Consider the following 21,586-nt stretch of genomic DNA (forward strand, 5'->3'; position numbering starts at 1 on the left):
CATAGTGCCTGGCTCAGAGGTGGGTATAACCTGATACTCCCTGGCCAAAGATAAGGAGCAGAGTAGAGTGGAGACAGCACAGTAGTTGTTCAGTTGTGGGAAGAGATCCCTCTATCTCTTTCTATCTCACCTATGGGTGTGATAATGTACAGACAGAACCTGAAAGTACCACCACGTGAGAGGCCTGCCATGAGACAAAAGCCAACCAGACTACAACCTCTATCATTTCAGTAACCAACAAATTACCCCTGTTGTTTAAGCCATTTGGAGTCAAATCTTTTACTGATAAAGAAAATCACTTCAACCAATATGTCTCCCATTAATATTCCAGTTTTATAAGTCCAAAAAGGTTAACAATGGTTTGGAGCTCAACTAATCTGATTATACATAGATTAAGTCCTTAGTGACATGTAATAACAGATTCTCAAATACACATGCACATTTTAGTAGACAATTTAGAAATCTTAGAGTTTTTTGTTCAATGAAAATTACACAAAGGAGGTAGGTCTTATAAACAAACAAACAAAAAACATGGACATATTCTGAAAAATCTACATAAATAGTCTTGCAAAATTTTCTTTGGCATTTAAATTTCAAAATAGTGAAATACATCTGTAGTTCTCTATGTCTGCTTCCTAACAACAAATGGATGTTGTATAGATTAAAAATGTACAACTTCTTTGGCTTATAAAAATTAATAAAACTACTTAAAATTTGGACAAGGATGTCTGAATTAAAGCAGAGACTGTGAGCTAATTTCATTAATTTTTTTTTTTAAACTCTAAAAAGAGAATGACTATTAAAACTTCCAAAAGAGTATATCAGACACCTAGCACCACCCCAGTTCTTTTTAGAGTGGAAACAAAAATTGAGAGGAGTTATCTTCATGGGTGAAAATAAAAATAAGCTACTTTCTATACACTAGTGTCCTAGGATTTTCCAGAACTAGTGTTTGATTTTTTTGTTTGTTTATATTATAACTGTGGATTGAAGAAAACTGTGCAACCTAACAGTCATGAGTGAAGTTTTATCTGGGACCTTACTGAGGGCTATAGCCCAGGAAATAGCCTCTCAACTATGAGGAAGTGATATGAAGGGGTAAGGGAGGAGCCAGGATATATCAGAGTATTTGGTACCAAAAAAAAAAAAAAAAAATGTAGTTGAATGTCAAAAGATGACTGCTATTCACAATAACCAGAAATCTCAAGTTATGATTTTAGGCTTTTGTATGTATGGGAAGAAGCAAGAATCTAAGCTCACTGAAATTACTCTTTTTTTTTGGTCAATGTATGGCAAAAACTACTACAATATTGTAAAGTAATTAGCCTCTAACTAATAAAAATAAATGAAAATAAAATAAAATAAGAGTTACCACACAAAAAATAAATAAAAATAAAGTCTTTGTTCAGATTGAAAAAAATGAAATTATTCTTTAGATGTGCATTTTGACCATCTAAGGAAAATACCCAAAGCACAAAATTCTTACTGTTTTTCTGCATTCTGAGTTACTATTGGGGTGCACTGTTGGGGGTGCATGGGGCAGCTACAGTATTTGACAAGTTAATAGAAGGAAAGGTTCATTGCTCACTGGTATGCTAGGCAACATTCCCTTTCCACATAACTATTTCAAACACAAAATCATACATTTTGTCATTCCTGGATTTTCAGCAAGATAACCGTATCTACAAAACTTTCTTCCCCTTCCTCTAACTATACTTGAAATATCATAATTTTTCCCAATTTATATTAATATTTTTTCTTTAGGAAATGAAAATACCCTATGAAATAGTTAGCACTTCACTTTGCTACTGGTATTTGAAACTTAGTCCTTAAAAACTTAATCTACCAGTTCTTTCAATAAAGCTTTTAGAGTAGTAATTGAGAATAAGTGAAGATAGTGAATAAAATAAACACTACAACTAGAATATTTCAAGTCAAATTGACTCAATCCTTCTTTGTTTCCAACATATACCCTGGTAACTATCATATCACAACTCTTTATTATAGGACTTTCCCTCCTCTCCTACTATAAAAATAGCCATAAGAGTCTAATATGACTCTCAATATAAGAGAAAGGAAAAGGCAAATTGTGCCCCTATGTTAAAGATATGCTCAAGGCTACAGAGGAAGAAACAGAACAGGAAATGAATAGTGTTTGCCTGACTGGCATATAACCAACTCCTAGATGGTGAAGTATAGACAGAACCATAAAGAAGATCATACGAGAAAGATCAGCTGTCCAGCAGTGTCCCTAGGACCCAACTACATGGGTTCATAGCAGTGTCATCCATGTGCTGTCCTGGGATGTTAGGACATAACCTCTCTGCCCATTTCTGCACCTGAAAACAGAAAGAGCACATGGTGTGAGGAAAACTAGGTGACACATATAAATGACATGACATAGTACTTAGGATGCAGAAAGCACACAGTACACATTAGCTATTATTATCACTATCATTATTATTATTATTACTGAAAGACTTGAAAGTGAAAACATGAGCTGAGCTGGATGTACCCTGTCTTACCCCCCTCCCTGTTATGGACTGAATTCCCCTGGTAAAATTTATATTTTCAAACTCAAACCTCAACATGACTGTATTTGTAGATGGGCCTCTATGCCTGCTAATGCAGGAGACATTAGAGATACAGGTTTGGTCCCTGGGTTGGGAAGATCCCTGGAGAAGGAAATAGCAACCCACTCCAGTATTCTTGCCTGGAGAATCCCAGGGATGGGGAGCCTGGTGGGCTGCTGTCCATGGGGTTGCACAGAGTCGGACACGGCTGAAGTGACTTAGCAGCAGTGGCAGGAAGAGAGAGATGTCATTAGAAAGCAACCCAGTCAGCAACTTGATCTTGGACTTCCAGGCTCCAAAACAGTAAGAAAATAAATTTCTTAATGCCATTTCTGCTATTTAAGTCTGTGTATTTTGTTACGGCAAGCAAGTAGACTAAGACACTACCCATTCTTTTTTTTTTTTTAATCTTATTTAAATTTTTACTGAAATGTAAAATTGCTTTTTTTTAGCCCATTCTTTTTTATATCTTATTTAAATTTTACCCATTTTTTAATCTTATTTAAGTGTTACCCATTCTTTTTTTAAAATCTGATTTAAATGTTTACTGAAATATAAAAGTTACTTTTTCTTTTTTTTTAACCTTGTTTAAATTTGTACTGAAATGTAAAAGTTGCTTTTCAGTGTTTTGTTAGTTCTGCCGTAGAGCAAAGTGAAGCTTTGCCAAGTGAAGGACAGGGAAGCTTGGCATGCTGTGGTCCATAGGATCATAGAGTCAGACATGATTTAGTGATAGAACACATGCACATATGCCATTTTTTTGGATTTCCTTCCCATTTAGGTCACCACAGAGCCTTGAGTAGAGTTCCCTGTGCTATACAGTAGGTTCTCAATAGTTGTCTCTTTTATATACAGTAGTTTATGTCAATCCTAGTCTCACACTTCATCATGATATACATAAGTTTGTTCTGTTTCTGCTTTGCAAATAGGTTCACCTGTACCATTTTTCTAGATTCCACAAATATGTGTTAACATATGATATTTGTTTTTCTCTTTCAGACTTCACTTGGATGGACCTTGACACTACCCATTCTTGCTCTATCACTTCAGAGACTGGAATTTTTAACGGCTTCTTCCCATCACTGTATGAGGGGAAAGTCACTGACAAAACTCTGCCATCAGTTTTTGTCTTAGACCAGGGCTGGCAAACTTTTTCTGTAAAGGGCCTGGATAGTATTTTACACTTTGCAGGACACGTGGTGACTGTTACCACAACTCAACTCTGCCATTATAACATGAAAGCCATTATGGATGATACAAACACTCTGAATGGGACTGTGTTCTGATAAAATTTCATTTATAGACACATATTTAAATTTCACATAAGTTGAATATGTCACAAAATATGCTTCCTTTTTTTTTCAGTTATTTAAAAATGAAAAAAAATCCACATTCTTAGCTCACTAGCCCCTGTTTTAGAGCATTGTTTAGTTATAAGTATTTACCCTGTCTTTAGTTTCTCTTGTTTTGAAATGGCTTTCTCAAGTTTTATTCACTTAAGTCAGTGCACTGTGAAGTTTTATTGTTTAGAGAAAAATCTGGAAACCTTTGATCTATTTCCCAAAGATCCTAATTCCAAAATCACATCACCTTGCTCAGATCTCAGGAATACATTCTGTTAGAACATTCCCTTGGCAGACCTTTCCCCAACAGGACAAATTAGATTGGCAATCCCTGTACTCTTTCTACATGACTTTATAACATTAAAGGGGATGATATATGCAGAAGAGATTTGAAAAACAAAAGGGCTATTTAAGTACAAATAATGCAGTAAACTACCTTGGGCATGATTTTTCACTTTGATGCTGGTTTGTTTAGCTAGTCATGTCCCCTTGATACAATGAAAAATTCTTTAAGGCCCGGCATGGTGTCTCTTTATTTCTTTATATCTGAGAGACTAGTAAAATGCAAAACAGATAGTAGACTCATCAATAACAATTTATTATGTTAAATGAAGCAATGATGAAATAAATGATGATGATGATAACCGTTTTTCACACATAAATGTACCATTAACTAATTTTTGCTCCGTTTTTACCCAAACTAATCAGTAGTTTTCCCTCAAAACCAGAGGATGTCTTTGACCCCCTTGTGTAGAGCTGTCATCACTTTCCATATCATTATTTATATACCATATTGTCATCAAATTCAATCATTTTGAAAGAATATAACTCAAAAGTATAAAGCTTAAAAAGTATACATATTGTTTTTCCATTCCTTCCAATTCTCCCATATCTGTTCAGTTAGAGTCGTTATAGTTCTTTATTAGCTGGCCAACTTTTCCAGGATGTCTATCTTGAGGCTGATCACCATTATTTTCTATGTGAATGAATACAATATTCTCCTAGCTGCTTGCCTTACTTCCTATCTTCCTATTTATTTTACCTATCAAATTCAGCCTCCACAGTACAAATTACTTGACAAACCTTTCACCTAGGCATTTACACTCTCTATCTTCATGGTTTGACTCAGGCTCTCCCTCCCACCTGGAATTTTTACTTTATCACTTCTTCCCACATATCAAAATTCTATCTGTCCTTGAAAGTTCATCTCAAATATCATCTTTTCACTGAAAACATTTCCAATGCCTCTATTCCATGTGACTACCCTCTTCTTTGCTTTTTAATGGCAGTTTGATCTTGCCTGTACTGTTTAAAATGTCCTGTGGCCTTGGATATGTCTTTAATCTGTCCTTTGGGAGATGTGACATTTCAGGAAGGTATGTACTGTATCTTCTCAATTTTCACATTCTCTGTCTCTTACATTCATTTACATAATAAATGATTGATAACAAATGTTGTTTTCATCAATATGTTCTCCCAGTTCAAAGTCTTTTTTTTTTTTTTTTTTTCCTTAGCTCAAACATTTAGCAAGATCCTTGTGTGGGAAAAAACTGTAGTTGACTCATGGATGGAATACTTTTCAGAGAAAAAGAGTCTTCCAGCTATTGAATAACTTAAACACAAGCTGTCTGGGAAAATAGAAGGAAATGGAGGAGTGACCCATAAATAGGGGGTTCAACAGTGGGCAGAGCAAATCAATCTGATCAATCTGATCATTCAGGGATTGATCAGAGATTGATCTGAGAAGTCTTCTTTAAGAGTTTAAGTCAGTCTTTTATATTCATTTGATCACTTAATATAATTTGAGTCACAGTTCAGTTGGAGTCTCAATAAGAATAATTTGTAGTTAACATGTTGAAAGTACAGAATTTTCTGTTAATGGAGTTTTTAATTTAATCTTAAAATTATTGTTTTAAATGCTCTTTTATTTTCTGAACAGTGAAGATCTCATTAAATTAAGGACCCCAAGAAGTCAAACATGAACATTACATGTGTTACTAGCTAATGCTAATTCTTTTGGACTTCATTTGGAACATAGCTTGTTATTTATGGTACTGTCTCTCTGCTGAAGTCATTTGTCCATTATCACTTGTCATTCCCATCATCCTACCATAGACTGGGCAGGCATTGTTGTCAGACTTAATCCAGTAGATGAAGTAGTACCACTGAAAACAAAAATGGATGTGTGCTAATTTCAGACTTTATTTAGAGAAAAGGAAAGGTGTGAGATTGAAAGAACATGTAGAATGGGATAATGCATTTGAATAGAGACTTCATTCTTTTTAAAAATATTTTATTTGTCTGGGTTATTCTTTTGTTTTAACTGGACATTTTTGAAGTATTTAACAAAAAGCTGATTATAAGCCTGACTTTGTGGAGCCCCATGACTGAAGAAAGAGCTAGTGTGAAGTTTCTGATCTCCAGAGGCTGAGATGGGTGTGATTAACTGTGACATTTTGAAGGGTGTGAATGGATTTAGAAGAATAACATAAAAGACACAGATTATAATTTCAATTATCTGCCAAATGATTTTATAAACTCAAGCAATGGCAATCAATTTATCTCTCATTGTTTTAGAAGGCAAATGAGTAGAAATACTGCACTAATTTGTTTAAAGTATAATTTACATTAGGCTTTTCAAAAGTACATGATCCAAGATATTAACTATAACTCTATACAGAGGTGTATGTGTGTGCTAAATTTCTTCAGTCACGTCCGACTCTTTAGGATCTGGTGGACTGTTAGTACACTAGGCTCTTCTGCCCATGGAATTCTCCAGGCGAGAATACTGGAGTGTATGGCCATGCCCTCCTCCATGGTCTCTTCCCAATCTAAGGATAGAACCTATATCTCTTATGTCTCCTGTATTGGCAGGCAGGTTCTTTATCCCTATGCCACCTGGGAAGCCCTCACACAGATGTAGACATAGCAACTAAATGAGAAACTGATATTTTATCTGTCATATAGATATGTTTCCTGTTTCTCAAGGTTTGGGAAAGTGAATGTCGTGTGAATAAAACTGAATACAGAATAAAATTGACTGACTTGATGCTAGGATGTTTTAAAAATCAGATGTTTCCCACACTCAGTGTCAGTATCAGTTAAGTCGCTTAGTTGTGTCTGACTCTTTGCGATCCCATGAACTACAACACGCCAGGCCTCCCTGTCCATCACCAACTCCCGGAGTTTACCCAAACTCATATGCATTGAGTCCAGTGATGCCATCTAACCATCTCTTCCTCTGTTGTGCCCTTCTCCTCCTGCATTCAATCTTTCCCAGCATCAGGGTCTTTTCAAATGAGTCAGCTCTTTCCATCAGTTGGCCAAAGTGTTGGAATTTCAGCTTCCCACACTACTATAAACAAAACAGATAACCAAAAAGGACCTACTGTATAGCACAGAAAACTATACACAATATTTCACAATAATATAAAAGGGAAAGGGCTTCCCAGGTGGTGTTAGTGGTAAAAAGCTCACCTGCTAATGCAGGAGACATAAGAGATGTAGGTTCCATTCCATTCCTGAGTTTGGAAGATCCCTTGGAAGAGGGCATGGCAACCAACTCCAGTGTTTTTGCCTTGGAGAATCCCATGGACTAAGGAGCCTGGCAGGTCATAGTTCACAGGGTACAAAGAGTTGGACATGACTGAAGTGATTTAGCATGCATGCACTCAAAAAGGAAAATAATCTGAAAAAAATATATATGTATATACATAACTGAATCACTGTGCTATATATGTGAAACTAACTTAACATTGCATATCAACTATATTGTTAAAAAAATCTTAGATTTCTCCTCCACCTAAAAGTCTGACTTTGATTACATGCAATGGAATAAGAATGTTGCCTGACAACTCCATTACTGAAGGTAGTGCTGGCCTATTAAAAAGGTCTAGAAATGAACTCCAGAAAAGCTATTCTTAATTATTTACAAAACCGAAGTAGTTGAAAAACACTGAATTATTTGTTGAATCTGTCTGGGCCTCTGGAAATTTCTCAGGCTGTGTTTTTGTACCTTGTTTTGGTCTATGTGTTTGCCTTAGCATTCTCCTTAATTTCAGTTCCTTGGATAAGTATTGTGGCTGCTCCCTCTAATCTGGCCAATTCAGAGAGCTGCCAGCTGGGAGCTGGCCTGGCCTCAGAGTTTGACTGTGGTCCTCATTACTCAACAGAACAACTCACAGAACTAGGTGACTCGGTTCTATGATGGGGTAAGACCAAATCCAAACACTTCAGTTCAGTTCAATCACTCAGTCATGTCCAAATCTTTGCAACCCCATGAATTGCAGCACGCCATGCCTCCCTATCTGTCATCAACTCCCAGGGTTTACTCAAACTCATGTCCATCGAGTTGGTGATGCCATCCAGCCATTGCATCCTCTGTCGTCCCCTTCACCTCCTGCCCCCAATCCCTCCCAGCATCAGGGTCTTTTCCAATGAGTCAACTCTTCGCATGAGGTGGCCAAAGTATTGCAGTTTCAGCTTCCAAACAACCATAGCACAAATCACAACATAACCAAATCCTACTCTCTCAACTATAGTAGCTGTTTCCCCTTTACCAATTATGGCCTTAGTTATCCATGGTTCCTCCTGTTTTCAGATACAAATCACTGATGCACCTGATCATAGTATGACCCCTTTTTCCTAACAGCATCCCAATCAGATAAAAAAGTCCTGCCTCTTTGTTGCCCTCTCAAAATTACCTATCACAGGCCTAAATTTTATCACTAAACCCTCCTGACACCATCTAACTAAAGTAGCCATTAGTTCTGCAAGGTGACAGGGTCCTTTTTCAAAGTGATAAATAAATAGCTTTGCTTGCTTATGAGTGTGGTCTCGGTGGTCCACGGCAGGTAGTCATTGACAACTTTTCATTGAGCACTTACTATATGAGTTCTATAATCATCGTGGTCTGGTACATAAAAAACATGAAGATGTCCTTGTTTATATGCTATAAACATGCACACAGCATTTTAGAAAATAGAATATTCTCCATAATCCCTCTACATTAACCAGTATATTGTTGTTGTTCAGTTGCTAAGCCAAGTCTAACCCTTTGTGACTCCATCAAATACAGCACGTCAGGCTCCCCTCTTCTTCACTGTCTCCCAGAGTTTGCTCAGATTCATGTCCATTGAGTCAGTGATGCTATCTAATCATCTCATCCTCTGCTGCCCGACTCTCCTTTCGCCTTTGCTGTTTCCCTAATCACTGTATGGATTAACTCAGAGATCCTTACTAAGTTTCAGAATGGCAGTGCCACTATACTTATTGTGCCCACTGTGAAGTTGATCTCACTAAAGTTATAATTTCTGCAGTCTCTGTGCCAGAGATGAAGATCCACAGCTTAGATCACCTGCTGAGTGGGTGTAGTGGATTGACCACCCCATCCGTCATGCCCTTGATTCACCACTACCATTGCCATTAACAACAGTGGTGACATTATTGCTGATGTGACCATGCTTTTCTTTGCTTCCCCCTCCATACAAAAATACAGAGCATTGGGAGTGTGAGTGTTGGGCCATTCTGATAGGGTGGAACTCCTCTAATGGACAGCTGTGTCTTAAAGACTCCCCATTAGCCAAGCCAAAGCTGTCTTAGAAACAATCAACAGTCTGAGGTTCTTCCTACCTAATCCTTCCTTCTCATTTTTCTACTTACAGGTGTCAGATCTGCATCATGGTCTAAAGGATACCTTGCTGTCTCTCCTTTGTCCATCACAGTGTTTAGCCAATACTTCTCTCACACATCTAATTTCTTTTTTGTCATCTACTTTTTGAAGGATCAGAATTCACAACCACTCAAAGTATAAGCAGAGAAGTTAAATTTTAATATTGGACTGTCTACTGTTGTTCCTAATATTTTCAAAAATCAGTGAAAAGGGGCTTTTCTGGTGACCCATTGGGTAACCAAGCTCCCAAGGCAGGGGACCTGGGCTCGAGTCCTGGTCAGGGAACTAGATTCCACATACTGCAACAAAGACCTGGTACAGTCAAATAAATACAAATAAACAAATATTAAAGAAAAGAAAATTAAAAAAAAAAGAAAATTAATGAGAAAATGAGGCTGCTTTAACTGCCGAATAATGAAGAATGACTTTTAAGATGTCAAAGAGCAAATTTAACTAAGATAGTGTTAAGACATTTTGTAAAATTTGTCTGAGCTGTATCATGCTTAATTTCTTTTGTGAGATATGGATTTCATTCTTTAATCCCTCCCTCATTTATTCTTGGGATTTGGACATGCTGCTTGCTTCTGATATCTATATTTAAGTTGTGGATATTCATATTCCATTAGCTCTGACCAGAACTTTCTTGTCTCCTGTGAAAAAACATTTTATCCTTCAAGATACACTTAGATTCTTGAGGAAGCAGTACTGATGCATCTGAAGGCTTAGTCTGGGTTCTACTTCTCAATTCACCCACAGAACTTTGAGTTTATCACACATAATAATGTTTGCACGTCCTCCTACTTTTTCTCTCTCTTAGTGTCTGCAAGAATCAATATTTTGAATCACAGTAGCTCCTAGCAGAATTTCTGGTATGGCATTGTTGACAAACATATAATTACTATTAAATGAATATCTAAGTGAAAGAATGAATAACCACTGATTAATTACTGATTCACCACTGAATTTCATATTTCTGCATGCACTCTATGTTCTTGGTTCCAGCTCATGTGAATGGCTGAATTTCCTCTGCTGCTTGCTCACTGTATTGGCTCATAATATTCAACAGTTATATGCTCTCATAGGTCATATCTTGATCAGCCCTGTATATATTGGCAATTTTTCTGAAAAATTAAGTTATTCCTGGATATTATGCTATGAATATATGATAATATGGGATGTAAGTCCCATTTGGCGGCTATTTACTTATCTGTCCTACCCATGCAGAATATACAGCACCAGACGTGTTTTGGGAGTTCAGTTAATTTGCATGAGATCCTAGTACAAAGAATGCTATAAATAACAACAGAAGGTCAGGTTAAGAAGATGAGAGCTCTATATAGATTTCTTGAAGGGACAGAGGCTTGACCGTTAGAGAAGGGGCAGGTGACCTTAATTATATACCTGTAGATTATTGGAAACTCTTGAGCACTAGAGCTCTCTAACAATTACAGAAAGGTCCATCAATGTCCCAATATTCATATACAGGCTTCAGGGATGACAAAGCATGACTTATGTGAACTTACCAAATTTCATCTACTCATGAATGTGTTATGAATTACTGAAGCAGCCATCTTTAGCTCAAACAGTGAACTTTTTCAAATCCAGAATCTGGATGGGAAGGTAGTGAAGTAAATGGAATTTGAAAGTATTCTGTGGTTAAATTCCTATATAGCAATGCACCCAGTACAGTATATGGCTATAGTCCTGCTAAGCCCTATTTCATTGCACATTTTCCATTTTATGACCCACACAAAAAACGCAAAACAGTTATCTAGGTGAGGTAAATGGAGCATGTTGGTTGTTATATTTAGTAAAGAATGGAGTAGATATGGTTAATATATTTAAATGTAAATAACAATCTCTTTCATGTCAAGGGGATTCTATGCATAGAATTAACTAATTTATAGGACAATAAATCTTAAGATGGAAATAAAGTTGGGAGAATCTCTTTTCTGTGGTAACATTTCCTGTGATAGTCAGGGACCTATAATGTACCCACCAGAATATGTGGATTAAAATTATATATAGTTGAAACAAACATGTAGCCATTTATTTAAGACAAAGCAAACATAGTTGTGAAATCATGTTATTGAAAAATAATACAGACCTCTTCATGAGAGGAGAAAACTGATGACAAAGATTTTGAATAAAACCCTTAGTAGCATTTCTTCTTAGTAACAATGGGCATTCTTTAAGGAGTTTAGGGTAGGTATAAACAAGGCAATACTTCTGATGGTCCTAGTGGCAAACTGCTGACTGTCCTGTTTTATGGGGTTTCCCCGATGGCTCAGAGATAAAGAATCCACCTGCAATGCAAGAAACGCAGGAGACACAGTAGACACGGGTTTGATCCCTGTGTTGGGAAGATCCCCTGGAGGAGAAAACGGCAACCCACTCCGATATTCTTGCCAAGATAATCCCATGGACAGGGGAGCCTGGTGAGCTACAGTCCATGTGGTCATAAAGAGTTGGAAATGAATGAGCATGCTGGCAGGCCTGTTTAACAAGCAAAGTCAACAAAATTTCAGTTTTTTCTTTGCTACTCCAAAAGAAGAGGCTCATGTTTGATCAACATGATAAGCAACAAAATGTATAATAAAAATTTAAAAGCAGTTCTTGCTCCAGGCCTACTTTTTGATCAAAAAGTGAACTTAGTGCTGCCCCAAATATGTGAATGACATTTAGTCATTCAATCACACAACTGTCAATTCCTTTCTGATTCCCCAGTAAGGGTCTAGTAACTGGAAAACTAGTTTTCAATCTGGAAGTCAAGTTAGAAAAGCCTCCTCCAATGGTGAAAATGTTCCTTTGTTTATACAGGTTACCTCATGTTCCTCACAAACAAGTGTCCCATTGAAACCCCAGTGCAAGACCAACTGAAGGAGGAGAGGTCATGCATTTGGGAAAGAAAGGGACCAACAGTTTAAATTAGAAGTCATCAGGCCTCAAATTCTCACTACCCTCTTGACAAACAAGTCCTGAGCTGTTTGTACTCAAGGCATTTGCTTCTTGGGGTACAGAGCAAGAATTTGAGGATTCTCAACTTTGATTGAAGAATAAAAGAAAAAACAGGATTTGTTTTTTCAATCTAGCTATCAAACTGTTATTAAAATCAAACCTTTAGCAACACATTATCAACAATAATAACACTAAAACACTTCCAGTTTCAACCTGAGGCACAGATTAGGGCTCAGAACACAGACTGATCAAAAAAAAAAACTTTTGTTATACCTTTTAATCACCACAACAACATGGAAATGAAGAAAGAGTAAAGTTCAATACCTTATTCAAGATCACAATACCAGGAAATAGCTGACCTGGGATCTGAGCCAGGCTTCATCTTTGTTATTAACCCCTGCTGTAGCTTGTGATATTCCAAGAGAATATGAATAAGACTGATGAATAAAATTTATACAGAGATAAATTTCAATTCCAAATAAAAGTTTTTCATAGTAATTATGGTGCTATATTAATTGAACATATGGATTCTTGATGCAGCAGCTTCATATATTTAGATTTTAGGTCTTGAGAGTAATGGAAATGACATTAGCTAGTCATCTATCACAGATGGTATATATGGACCCAAATTGTGTTTCTACAGACTGTAAATTATGACAGTATTTAAATGTTAAAACATCCTTGTCAATCTAAAACCTTAGCTCCAAGAAATGAAATTCAGTTCAGGAAATAGCTGACCTGGTATTGTGGTCTTGAATAAGGTATTGAACTTTACTCTTTCTTAGTTTCCATGTTGTTGTGGTGATTTAAAGGTATAATGAAGGTATTTTTTTAGTTTACATACAATTTATCATAAAAAATTATAAGAATAAAAAAAAAATCTCCTGGAAGCCAATAGCTAAAAGTACAGAAAGATGCCAAGGTGAATGAGGATCATGCCCAGTTCTACTCTTGATTGACAGATGGAAAAATATATAGATTTTACAGTAATATATATAATTATTAATATAATTAGCATATGTAAAGTGAAGTGAAAGTCACTCGGTCATGTCCGACTCTTTGCAACCTCATGGACTATACAGCCCATGGAATTCTCCAGGCCAGAAGACTGGAGCGGGGAGCCTTTCCCTTCTCCAGGGGATCTTCCCAACCCAGGGATTGAACCCAGGTCTCCCTCATTACAGGTGGATTCTTTACCAACTGAGCCACAAGGGAAGCCCAATATTTACATTTGTATGCCAATTTTATTTAAATAAATGTTTAAAGAGTGGATTCTTTCTGCTCTAAAAATAGTAATACAAATTCTTTTCTCTAGATCTGCATGTATATAGACAGACCTATCTCTATTCCTATCTGTATCTGTATTTCTGTATCTATCTATCTAGAGAAGGATATCTCTTGGCCAGAGGCTACTGAATAGGATACCTGAAAGGGTCTTTTTTTTCATTGTCTGAAACATATACCTACAGTTATCTTGGTGGTGATAGATGATAGCTCAAGCACCATGACCATATTATCATACAAGGTTAGGGAAAAATGCATCCGTTTCTCAGTCTGGGTCACACAGCAACCAGTGACACAACCATCAGTGGTTGAAGGTAGGGCCATGTAATAATAACATGACTTTCCAAAAATCAGTACACCCACCAGGATTGATCTGGTGTGGGGAGTCCTTACAAAATAGTGTGTGTGCTGGATAGATTCCTAGTTGAAATGTGACTTGATCGGTACTCACACCCTCTCTATCTCCTGGTTCTTTCAAATCTCCTCAGTAAACTATCTCTGTTCCAGTTAAACCCCTAAATTCTAAAACTCTATTCATGGCGAATAGATGGGGAAAAAGTAGAAACTGGCAGATTTTATATTCATGGGCTCAAAAATCACTGCAGGTGGTGACTGCAGCCATGAAATTAAAAGATACTCGCTCCTTGGGAGAAAAGCTATGATAAATCTAGACAGTGTATTAAAAAAGAGAGCTATCACTTTGCCAACAAAGGTCTGTATAGTCAAAGCTATGGTGGCGCTAGTGGTAAAGAACCTGATTGCCAACGCAGGAGACATGAGACATGGGTTCCATCCCTTTGTCAGGAAGAACCCCTGGAGGAGGGCACAGTAACCCATTCCAGTATTCTTGCCTGGAGAATCCCATGGATAGGGGAAACTGGTGGGCTATAGTGCATAGGGTTGAAAAGTTACACAACTGAGCGCATAAGCACGTGCACACATGCATGTGAGTGTGTGTGCGCGCGCACACACACACACACACACACACACAGATTTTCTAGTAGTCATGTATGGATGTGAGTTGAACCATAAAGAAGGCTGTGTACCAAGGAACTGATGCTTTTGAACTGTGGTGGATAAGACTCTTGAGAGTCCCTTGGACAGCAAGGCGATCAAACCAGTCAATCCTAAAGAAAATCAACCTTGAATATTCATTGTAAGGACTGATGCTGAAGCTCCAACACTTTGGCCACCTAATGCAAATAGCTGGCTCATTGGAAAAGACCCTGATGCTGGGAAAGATTGAGGGTGACAGAGGATGAGATGGTTGGATGGCATCACCGACTCAATAGACATGACTGAGCAAACTAAGGGAGATAATGAAGGACAAGGAAGCCTGGTGTGCTGCAGTCCATGGGGTTGCAAGGAATTGGACACAACTTAGCAATTGAACAACATTGTAGAAAAGTAATCAGAGTGAGGTAGGATGTCTTATTTGATAAGAAGTTACATGAAATTCAAATCATTGTTTCTTTCTATTCCTATTCAATTGATATAAGCTTCTAAATCTGATTGCTTCAGAATTTAAACCCAGGGTACATTACTTAACCCCTATGAACCTGAGTTGGGTAGAGAAAGCATTTTCATATAAAGTAGAAACAATCTGGTATTACACTTTCTCTGCATGTGCATGATACTATTCATTTTTAAATCTTTTGGTCACCAGCATCCCTCCAAATGAAGACTCTCATGTGAATCTGGCAGATCAGAGGTTTTTTTTTTTTTTTTGTAAGTGACACATTTGGACTGTAATTGCAGCATGACAGATAAGCCATATGATTTGAGTTCTTCTCTATCAATGGTCAGTGACAGATGCCACAACTAAGTGATGGAGCTGGCAAAGATTTACATCAATCCATATGTTCTGATCTGACCCAGAACATCAAACAGATTGTTTTTTCTCCCACTCTGACATTTAGCATATTACAGATTTACCCTCTCTGCCATAGGATTTTTTGTGTGCATATTCTTCATGTGAGTCTCTTTATCTTCTAGCAATTCTTTTTCTTCAGAAGTAAGATGAAGATAATTATGTTTTATCTCCAATATCCAAGGCTATCTCCAAAGGCTATCACAGGATTATGGTAGTAATAACTCTGTAAACAGTGCAGTGAAACATGGAATCTAAAATAGTATGCAGATATGCAGAGCTAGAGAAATAATTTTCATGATTATTTTTGAGTAGAAGAGATTCACCTTTGAAAACATGTATTCAGGCACAATTGACATTCAATACACTAAACATATTTGAGCTGTTTCATTTGATGAGTTTCACCATATGTATATACCTATGGAATTATCGCTAAAATGAAGAGAATTGAACACATCACTCACCTTAAAAGTTTCTTTTTATTCCTTAGTAACCCCTCCCTCCCTTCCTTCTTAACATTTCCAAGCAACCATGGATCTCTTTTTCTAGTATATAGGTTTATTATATTTTAAAATAATTTTATAAAAAAGGGATCACAAACTGTTTACCTTCTGTTTTATCTGGTTTCTTTCTTTTAGCTTAATTATTTTGAGACCCTTCTATGGCATTACAAATATCAGTAGTTCATTTCTTATTGAAGAGTTTTACTCTACTGTATTTCTAGATCACTATTTGTTTATTCATTCATCTGCTGATGGACATTTGCACTGTTTCCACTTTCTAAATATTCCAGATAAAACTGGTGAAAACACTGAAGTCCATTTTTTGATAAGAATATATGCCATAACTTCTCTTGGGTAAATTCCTATAAGTAGGATGGTTGGTGGAAATAATATAACTTTCTAAGAAAAAACTAAAATATTTCTGGTTTTCTTACAGTTGGTTTTGGTATTCTTTTTTATGTTGGATATAATTGTTTCATCAGTTACATTATGGGCAAATAATTTCTTCTAGGCTATGACTTTTTCATTATCTCAACAATGCATTTAAAAATATTTTTAAAAATTTGATTTGATAACAGCCAACTTGTCATTTTTAAATGCAGATTATATTTCTTGTGTTATACCTAAGTAACTTTCATTAACCCTGGGAAACAAAAGATTTTCTCCTATGCTTTTGTCTCATACTTTCATATACTTAGGTTTTATAATTATGTCTGTGATACATTTTGAGTTGAATTTTGTACATAGTATGATGTGGTGCTAGTGGTAAAGAATCTGCTTGCCAATGCAAGAGACCCAGGAAACATGGGTTCAATCCCTAGGTCTGGAAGATTCTGTGGAATAGGAACTGGCATCCCACAACAGTATTCTTGCCTGGAAAATTCCATAAACAGAGGAATCTGGCATGCTATGGTCTATGGGGTCGCAAAGGATCGGACATGATTTAGAGACTAAACAACAACACTGAATTGTCATTGTACCTTTGTTGAAAATCAATCACTCTTTAAATATTAGTCTATTTTGGGGGTTTCTTTTCTGTTTTATATATCTAATTCTCTATTTTTTATACCAGTAATCTTGCCATCTTAATTACTATAGCATCATAATAAGTTTTGAAATTAGGTTATATTTGATGATCACATAATTCTTTTCTACATAAATATTGTATTTGGCTCATAAATTCTACAATAAAATCTCACTTGAATTTTAACTGGGAATGTATGAATCTACAGAATAATTTGGGGAAATTATATTTTAATATTAATTTCTCTCATCAATGAACATGGGATTTCTCAACATTTTTTAGGTCTTATTTAATTTATCCCAGTAATGTTTTATAGTATTTATTTTACAGGTCTTGAACATATGTTGTCAGATTTATTTTTAAGCATTTTATAATTTTGTTACTATGTTTTTAAATTGAGGTATAATTGATATATAATATTATATTAGTTTCAGACATACAACATGATGATTCAATACTTGCAAATACAGAAAAATGATCATCACAATAAGTCCAGTTAACATCCATCACCAAACATAGTTTCAAAAAATATTTTTAACAAATAGTATTGCTCCTTAGTTTCCAATTTTGCATTCTTCTCTAGAAATGCAACCACTTTTCGTCTATTGATCTTGTGTCTTGCCACTTTGGTAATGTCAGTTAAATTGTATGCTGTTTGATTTTGTAGAAAATAAAGATTTTGTAGAAAATCTTTATCAGATTTTCTACGTACATTAACTTATCAAATGTAAATTTAAACCAGTTGTACTTCTTCCTTATCCACTTGAAATATTTTATTTCCTTTATTATGCTGATAAAACCTCCAGTAAAAGAACGAATAGAAATGAAAATTGACATCCTTGTCTTGTTCCTGATTTTAGGGGGTGGAGGGGAACATTCAATCATTCTCAACTAAACCGTTATAGGTGTGTTTTGTTTTATTGTGTTTTGCAGATGCCCTTTGTTAGCCTGAAAAGAGCTTGTTTTGGTTATTTTGTTTGTTTTTTCTATTTGCAATTTGCTGAGCAGTTTTATTATTTGGGATTTTTTTTTTTCAAATGTTGTGTGTGTGTGTGTGTGTGTGTGTGTGTGTGTGTAGTGAGATGATAACTTAGGTTTCATTTTTTTGTTGTTGTTAATATGGGGATTTATTTTTTTGATTTTCAAATGTCAAGTCAATGTTATATTTCTGTGATAACCCATAAGTCACTGTTTTAGTCAGAGCTCTACAGAGAAATAGAACTGATCAAATACACGTGGTTCCATGTCTATACAGATCTATTTATACATCTGTATCGATGCTTTTATCTGTTGAGAAAGATAAAAAGGTTTTAAGTAATTGGTTTCTCATATGATTGAGAGACATGGCAAGTCTGAAATCCATAGCGCAGTCTAGAAGTCTGGGAACTCAGCAGGACTACTATTGCGCAGTTGTGAGGCAGGATCCTCTCAATACTGGGAAATTTCAGTTTTTGTTTTTTAAGGAATTCAAATTATTGGATAAGGCTCAAGAGCAATTCAAGAGCAATTAGCAAGAGAAATTTCCTTTCTTTAGAATCAAGTTATAATAAATGGTATTCATATCTGCCAAAATATTTCACAGTAACATCAAAACTATGTGTTTGACTGAATAATGACATCACAGCCTAGCCCAGTTCAAACACACTAAAATTAGTCATATAATTCTTATGTTGTTAGGTTCAGTAGTTTTTTTATCAATGTCCATGAGGAATATTAGTATGAAATCTTCTCTTTTGCTTCATAATATCTTTTAAACTGCTCTTGGTGTCAAGGCATTTTTGGTTTCATAGGCTGACTTATGAAGTATTCACTTTTGATTAATTTTATGCAAGGTTTATTGTTGTTCAGTCACTAACTCATGTCTGAGTTTTTGCAATCCCATAGACTGGACTGTAGCATGCCATGCTCTTCTGTCTTCCATTATCTTCTGGAGTTTGCTGAAATTCATGTCCATTGAGTCAATAATGCTACCTAACCATCTCATTCTCTGCCGCTCTCTTCTCCTGTTGCCTTCAATCTTTCCCAGCATCAGGATTTTTCCAGTGAGTCATATTCCTCACATCAGGTGGCCAAAGGATTGGAGCTTCAGCTTCAGCAATAGTTCTTCCAACAAATATTCCGGGTTGGTTTCCTTTAGGGTTGACTGGTTTAATCTCTTTACAGTCCAATGAACTCTCAAAGGTCTTCTCCAGCACCACAGTTTGAAAACATCAGTTCTTTGGTGCTCAACCTTCCTTATAGTCCAGCTCTCACATCTGTACCTGACTACTGAAGAAACATAGCTTTGACCTTTGTTGGCAAAGTGATGTCTCTGCTTTTTAATATACTGTCTAGGTTGTCACAGCTCTCCTTCAACGGAGCAAACATCTTTTAATTTCATGACTGCAGTCACCATTTGCAATGGTTTTGAAGCCCAAGAAAAGAAAATCTGTCACTGCTTCCACTACCACTCCCCCCGCCCCACCTCTATTTGCCATGAAGTGATGCGACCAAATGTCATAATCTTTGTTTTTTCAGTATTGAGTTTCAAGCCAGCTTTCACTCTTCTCTTTCACCTTCGTCAAGAGGCTCTTCAGTTGTTTCACTTTCTGCCATTATCATGGCATCATCTGCATATCTGAGGTTGCTGATATTTCTCCCAGTAATCTTGATTCTATCTTGTGATATATTCAGCTTGCCATTTTGTATGATGTGCTCTGCATAGAAGTTAAATAAACAAGGTGAGGTGGCATTAGTTGTAAAGAACCTGCCTGCCAATCCAGGAGATATAAGGCACACAGGTTCAATCCCTGGGTCGCAAAGATCCCCTTGAGGAGGGCATGGCAACCCACTCCAGTATTCTTGCCTGGGTAATCCCATAGACAGAGAAGCCTGCAGGCTATGGTTCATAGGGCTGCAAAGAGTCACACATGACTGAAGCAACTTAGCATGCACACATGCATGACAATATACAGCCTTATCACATTCCTCTCCCAATTCGAAACTAGTCACTTGTTTCATGTCCAGTTCTAACTGCTGCTTCTTGACCCGCACACAGTTTTCTCAGGAAACAGATAAGGTGTCTGGTACTCCCATCTATTTAGGAATTTTCCACACTTTGCTATGATTCACACAAGATTTATTTATTATTTGTTCTTTAAAGATTTGGCAGAATTCACCAGTGAAACTATCTTTGTCTGGAGTACTCTTTATGGGAATTTTTTGCCTATTTTCTTTCTTTCTTTTTTTTAACCAATTTTCAATTCTAAAAATTGTTATAAGACAATTTAGACCATTTATTTTTGAGTAGATTTTAAAGAATTTGTCCATTTTACCTAAGGAGTTGAGCTGGTATAAATTCGTTAAGATTGGACTTTTATTTTTTATATCTCCATATTCTGTAGTGATGCTTCTATGTAATTCCAGATATTATTAATTTATACCCTCACTCATTTTTCAGTGGTCAATATGAAAGGAAGTTTCTAAATTTTATTGATCTCGAACAACCATCTTTTGGTTTTATGTATTTTATTGTTTCTCAGAGTTCTTTTTAAATGATTTTGGCTTTCATGTTTTTCTTCTGATTTCATTCACTCATTTGATGTCATTTATAGCCTTTTGTTTCTCATGGGCTATAAATTTCCAACTAAATGTTGCTTTTGTTCCATCACACAACTTTGATATCTTGTATTTTCATTTTTATTGAATACAGATAATTCCTATTTTCCTTTATGATTCATCTTTGAACCACAGCTTACATACAAGTAAGTTATTTAGTTTACAAATGTATGGTAATTTTTCAGAAATATTTTGCTAATATTTCTAATTTAATTCCATTGTGAACAGAGAATATATTTCCTATTAATTAAATCCTTTGAACTGTACTGAGACTTTTGTTACATGTCATAATATATTCTCTCTTGACTAATGTCCCACATATACTAGGAAAAATATTCACTCTAATGCTGTTGTACAAAGTATTTATAAATCTTAATTAGATCAAGTTTGCTGAAATTATTATTCACATCTTCTATATAATTATTTTCTGTCTATTTTTTATCAGTTGTTTAGAGATGATATTAAAATTTTATAATGTAATTTTTTTGGCATGTTTATTTCTCCTTTTAGTTCTATAATGTTTTGCTTCATGCATTTGAAGGTCTGTGATTAACTGCATAAATATCAAGGATTTGTATGTCTTCTTGATAACCTAACACTTTTACAACAATGAAATGACTTCCTTTATCTCATAATATCCTTTAATCCCAAATTTATCTTGTTTGATAATATAGCCATTTAAGTTTTCTTTCTATAAGTGTTAGCATAAACCATTTCCCAAGGCTTCCCTCATAGCTCAGTTAGTAAAGAATCCACCTGCAAT

The sequence above is a fragment of the Odocoileus virginianus genome, chromosome 2 (genome assembly GCF_023699985.2).
Source record: "Odocoileus virginianus isolate 20LAN1187 ecotype Illinois chromosome 2, Ovbor_1.2, whole genome shotgun sequence".
NCBI classification, from domain to species: domain Eukaryota; kingdom Metazoa; phylum Chordata; class Mammalia; order Artiodactyla; family Cervidae; genus Odocoileus; species Odocoileus virginianus.